At 35.4% G+C, this 6,539-nt stretch overlaps 1 long non-coding RNA gene across 2 annotated transcripts; it reads left to right on the forward strand.

Annotated features, from left to right (window-relative positions):
- Positions 1-3,530: 3,530 nt before the first annotated feature.
- On the forward strand, positions 3,531-5,339 carry LOC105458769. Of its 2 annotated transcripts, XR_975574.1 has the most exons (5): positions 3,531-3,707; positions 4,034-4,239; positions 4,491-4,613; positions 4,871-5,022; positions 5,104-5,339. It is a non-coding gene; the product is annotated as an uncharacterized LOC105458769 (long non-coding RNA). The 2 variants fall into 2 exon arrangements; XR_975575.1 differs by lacking the exon at positions 4,491-4,613.
- Positions 5,340-6,539: the final 1,200 nt, after the last annotated feature.

Here is a 6,539-nt window from a genome sequence, read left to right on the forward strand (position 1 = left end):
TGGACCTGAAAATGAACTCAGAATTGATGACATAAAACTAAATATACTAATGAATTCTTTTGGGCTCTGTGTGCTATCTGGGTGGAGACGAATTGTAGCGTTACAATTGTCTCTGGATCTGTTTGGTTTTATTTAAGTGTTTTTTGTTAATAACAATGTTATTTCAACTTATTAGAAAGAAAGAGAGTTTTTTTACGGTTTTATATAAATTTTGTTTTTTTTTATTTTATTACAGTTAATTTTATTAAATATATATTTTATATATCCATATAACATTAATATATATGATTATAAATAATTGTATTGCATAAAACTTAATAAATAGCTAAATGTTTACCTATAAATAATATAATACAATCGTCTCCCTCTACGTACCTATCCGTCCCTGGGGGTGAGGTCAGTTGTAACAGTATTTCTCATAGTGTTTAAACAGTAATAACGTTTTTTCTAGTTACATTACAAGATTAAACACAAGAAAATTTGTATTTAAATAAATTCTACATCTAAAAATATCGGTTTTTTAAATGTAAATATTATAATTTAATTTGTTATAAGACTTTAAATTCAAAATGTTACTTTTGTCCTTGGTCTCCTCTATCCTATAGCTTCGGAAAATTGCGTGCCATTACTTCCGGATTCAATGCAACCTCCTATGATTGAAACACCGTATTATCACGTATTAAATTGCTAATCAATTTAATAAAAACTTGATGCTAACTTGCATCTAATAAATCTCCCCTCCCCCGCGACGTCAAATAAATGCTAGCCTGCATCTATACGAACCATTCTCGACGAATCTGTAAAGAAGTTTATTGCGAAAAAATATCACCTTATGTTCCTAGCCAGGAATCGGGGGAGGAGGGATTTATTAGATGCAAGTTAGAATCAAGTTCTTATTAAATTGATTAGCAATTTAACACGTGATAATAAAGTCCTGTTTCAATCATGGGGGGGTTGTGTTGAATCCGAAAGTAACGGCACGCAGTTTGTCGAAGCTATAGAATACGTATGTAAAATCACATAATAAAATTATTGAAGCACCAAGATCCCGGTATGACCATGCATTGGCCTTTCTTATTTATTCTTAAGGTCTGTTTAAATATTATTTTTTATTTATTCAAATTTTGTTCAGAATTAAATCAACGTTAGTAAATTAATTTTAATAATATTGTGATAAGATTTTTAAATTCCGTCAAAACTTTAGAAATATTCCAAAAGCATTTTTAATCACTCTTTTGGTCCCAGACAAGCGGTAATTAAATATGTTCTCATCTCTGTACGTTCTCATCTCCTAAATTCTTTCTATTATACGACCGAAGTAAATATCTTTTTAGTGGGAAAACTTCATCTCGTACGAACATATGATGTAAAAGAATATTTGTTTGTGGTAAATTTTTTGACGAAAAAAGATCAAATTTTCGAGATCAATTCCAAATTTGGATTTACTCAACACGTCACCATCACTTATAGATGGCACAAGTAATTGAAAAATCATAATTTCAGATTCTTTCAAATGTTAATAAAGGTAACGTAAAAATTATATAATTATAATTGTATTATGGTTTTTACTATATTGACCAATGTCGACCCAAGTAAATTGAAATTCAGCGTCAAAGTTAATTTTGTAATCTTGTAATTTTAAGACTACCTACTGATGACTACATTAAAGGTCAAAACGTTTGACAAATTTTACTGCTTATTTATTTATAATGTTTATTAAATTTTATTTATAGCGATACAAACCCTTAGTTTCTTAGCCCTTTTATTTTTATAAATTTTTTTAGTATAATTTGAATTGACTTAAATTAATAATTTAAATCATATTAACAATACAATAAAATTAACAATATAATAAATCAAATAATCTAATTTATATTAATTATTTATTATCGCATCATTAAGAGCACTATTTTTTGTAATCAATAGAAATATTTTACAATAACTAAAACAATTCCATTTTTATTGATACAATACGTCTTACCAAAAATTAAAAAAAATATCTTTTATTTGTTAATGAACGAGACTTTTAAAGTATTTAATTGCAATATGTTTTTCTAATTATTGTAAAATATCAGCTTTTTCCGTCATTTTTTTTATTACAGCATCTTTGCTGTTATATCTGTTGCAGGTTGCAAAATGTTCATAGAGGCATAGAATCAAAGTCGCATGAAGTATTTGCCATCATGAAATTTATGTCGAAAACAATAATAGCGAAAAGTGGTAAAAAAGTAATTAACGGCTGTAAGACGAGGAAACAATTTTTGAACGAAATCACAGACAGTCGTAAGAATCAGGAGACCTGGAGAAAATGCCAGGAAGACGAACCGAGAGACTTCGGGGAAGTGTCAGGATATTTAGAGGAAGGCGTTTAGAGATTTCCTGGGGTTGCTGGCGCGAAATAATTGTACTGTAATACGTGGCAACTTCTTTTTTGCGATATATTAATAATCAATAAAGTAACATTGGATTCGATAATTGTCAACCTTAAGATCAAGATATATCGTAGATCTGTCCGCCTTACGATATGGACTTGCATAGTTACTTTCTAAAGGTCCGTCTACAATGGAAGTAAGCAGTAATAAGTAAGGAGTAGAGTATAAATGGATGTAAAGTATTGATTCCCTTCTTATCTACAACGGCAAGGGCATCCGCAGGATTTTTTCTAGAGGGGGGCATAATCCAAATTTTTAATACGAACCACCGCGAGGAGCAAATGTCCAAACGTTGTGTACTTGTGTTGTATTTTAGCTCTCTCACATTTGACAAACATATTTATTATTTGTAAAAATAAAAAAGCCAATTTTGAATTTTCTTATACTTGTTTGATTTCAGGGGGGGAGGGGCAAATGTCCCTCCTTGCCCCCCCCCTTGCGGACGCCCATGTATGAACAACGGTAGAAGTAATAACTCGACAGTTATTCGATAGTTCATAGTTTGACATGTTTCCGCCACATTTGACAGTTCAAACGATAAATATTATATTGTCAATAAATATAATTTTTATTGAAACAAATTATGTTGAACACAACTAAACTGGCTTATGTAATCTTATTTTTGAAATGGCATAAAATATTGTGCCTACAATATTGCATGTTAAAAAGAAAAAAGTTAAGCTCTCGTCGGTGATAATAGTATCGGCAATCATATTTTTCGCACACGTTTTGTCTCAATATGTGTACATGTCTCTGACTGGCTGGCAGTAAAGCAGTAAGCAGTAGAAAATGGGAATTAACCATTTCGCTTACTATTGATGTTACGCTTTAAGCGGCGTCTATAAAGGGCAGTGGCAATAATAGATTAAGGAGTAACACGTCGGAGTAAAACGGCGTCTACAATGGGCAGTAGTAGTAATAGATTAAGGAGTTACACATCGGAGTAAGCTGATTTTTCGGTGAAATAGAGCGTAGAATAAGTCCGTAAGCGAAATAGTTAAAATCCATTTCCTACGGCTACTTTTGTACTCTCAGCCAATGAGAGCTCAGCAGTAACACGAAACGTGCGCAATAAAAATCGATGCTATTTTCACATGTCAAATATGTCAGACACGGATTCTTGTACTGAAAACGAAGTCAGCACGGACCATGATCTCGACGTCGGCACTGATCGAGAGCTTATTGCATTGGTTCGAGTTAATCGGTTTTTATACGACGAAACCAAAAAATTATACGCGAATGCAAATGTGAAGTCAGAAGCATAGACGCAGATCGGTGCGAACCTCACTTATATTTTGACATTTGTCGAGGCTATAATATATCTTTCGTTCGTTTAAAGAAATTTGTGAAAAGACGGACATTTTCAATAGTTATAACTACTTTTATATTTAATTATAGTATACGCTACTTTTAATCGCGCAAGCAGTATATTCATTAATTTTCCTTCCTCCGTTTATCGAGAAGTTTCGAGCTTTTGTATGACATATTGTGAGTTAACGTGTTACTGAAACTATAAAGCATTATTTTTGTAAAATTCAACAGAGTCCAAATGAACAAATTAGAGAAACGTCGTTGTATTTTTCATTTGACTTAATCTTTAGCTAAAGAAGAGCAGCCAGATGTCTGTCGTTCATCAAAGCACTCGGAAAAGAACAAAACGATTAAAATTAATACACTGTACTTCTACAATTCGTAATCATAAGAGTAAATACGCTTGCTCGAAACGCTATAGAACGAACTAGATCCAAAACTCGCAACTCGCGCGATGGAGGAAAACAATTAAACAAGAAGGTGGCGCAAACAGCTCGTAAGTCGATCTATATAGATCTTTTTAGTTAGATCTATCTTTTGATTATTACATAATCTTTTATGATATCGAAGTTATCGCCGATAGCGGCAGAGAGAGAGAGAGAGAGAGAGGGGGGGGAGGGGGGAGGCAAAGGGAAGGAGAAAAAAAGCTTCAGAGACTTTCAGGCGCGGTATTGTCCAGGGATGAGATGCCCTTCCATATTACTTCACTATGTGTCGCCATAATGCCCCTTCGAAAAATCCGTACAGGATGGCGGGAGGTGGGAGGATCGGCGGACCCGTAATCTTCGCGAAACCTTTGTGCCGTTCGAATAAAGAGACGTGTCGCGACCCTCATGGGAAAGAAAGAAGGAGGGAGAGGGAGCTTTAAACGTAAGAGGCTGATTTCTTCGCGAAATCCTCCGCAACTGTTCGCTAATAGATTCGTCCTTCGACATATACGAAGTATACTCTTATCACGAGTATCTCCAATGTATTTAGTTATCCTAAAAATTAGGTTGATTGTAGGCCTTAAAAAAGATTTAGGTGTCGACATTTCAAGAATCATGCTTAGTTCTATGTATATTAAAATTTTGAGCTTTCATTGAGGAATTGACATATGTTTTGAGAGCTTATTCGTGCTATTGCAGACGTAATACCCTCGAGCTACATCACGCCGCAACGTGTACGTTGTTGCCATCGGCTTGTTAAAAATCATCCTGTATATACGCTTTGAAATTTGCTTTTTGAAATTCATAGAAAAATTCCAAGCTGTAAAAATTTAATTTTATTAACGCTCTAAGTAATTATTATCATTTAAACAAGACATATATTTTTTGGAACATTGCAAAGGATATTTTTATACAAGAATGTTTACCATCAGGATAATGAGGCACGATAATATCGCTTCAACTGAGAGGAAGTTGTCGACAAAAATGGACAAATGGACAAAAGCACACGTATAAAGAAACTCCCCGAGGGAAGTGTGATGTGAACCTGCAACTTTCAACATAATTTAAACAGTCCCTTGACTAGACTTTAAATATCCAATAAATTCGAAAACACTGTTCAAAAAGCGAATTTTGTTAAGAACACTAAAGAATCATTCTGCATATTCTATACAGTGCTATTTTTAGAGGTCTTTTATTTAAACTATAAAAGAAAGAAAGCTTTTTTATGAACCTATCGAATATACGCGCTATGTATAGACGTACACCTATACAGACGCACTTAAGACGCCGAAGGGAGATGTCTCACGGGAGAAGCGATTCTGAAAATTCTTCGAAGACACGTCGATGTAGTGGCTGCACTCGAGGCTGTCCCTACCATGCTCGCGCTCGCTCGCTCGCTCGCTCCCGTCTCGGCCTGGGAAAATTCTATTTCGCCGCGGCGAATAGCAAAGCGAAGATGACAAAGTCAAGGAGGAAAATTGCGAAATTGCTTCCTGCAAGCGCCGGGACTCGAACCCACCGTCCGGTTCTCCGCTCGATTCGACGATACGTACCGTATCTGGAATATTCGGTACCGTCGCGTCGAGTCGGTCGGTTTCGGCGTCAAGTTGTCAGCGGTCTAGAGGAAGAAAGAGCGATGGCGAAAAAGGACTTGGGGTGAGAGAAGGGGTGTAAGTAGATCCTGCGATGCCTTTGTAGACGTTTTCGTTCTCCCAGGATGTCGGCACGATCTTTCGGACCCAGATATATCCCTGTCGCCAGTAAATGCACCGCCAATTGAATTTCCGATCGACGCAACGTCATGGTGAGGAATAGAGCAGAGAGAAAGAGATAGAGGGGGAGGAGAGAGAAAAAGAGAGAGGGTGCGGGAGGGAAGAGGGGATGAAAAGAAACCTACAAGGATTTACTAAGGTCAGACTTTTTGATCTTTCATTGTGGAATTGACTTACAGAAGGTCGCTTTTTAACAGGTACATATCCTAATGGTCGCAAGAGTTAACGATGTTTATTACGGCATTCCATTCTATGAAAGAATTTGAAGAAGAATTGCAAGATTGTTTGAATTGAATTGAATTGAATTGAATTGAATACGCGAATAGAATATGACGTAATTTTTAACCCTTAGCTGGCACCGTGGGTAATTTATTACCCCAGATCTACGTTAGAGGCAGTTTTGAAATATAAAAACCCTGAAAATGATACCTGTGATACCATTTGTCGATGGTCGAGGGATGAAAGTTTCTCGTACGACACATAGCAGGAATATAAAATCATCAGTGGCGCTTCGGCATTCGACTGAAAAACACCGGAGTATTTTTTTACCCCACTGTGCCAGTAACCGCGATTTTGGTGTTTAAAAAAAATTTTTT

This window comes from Wasmannia auropunctata, unplaced genomic scaffold, assembly GCF_000956235.1.
Source record: "Wasmannia auropunctata unplaced genomic scaffold, wasmannia.A_1.0 LD334328.1, whole genome shotgun sequence".
Classification (NCBI taxonomy): Eukaryota; Metazoa; Arthropoda; class Insecta; order Hymenoptera; family Formicidae; genus Wasmannia; species Wasmannia auropunctata.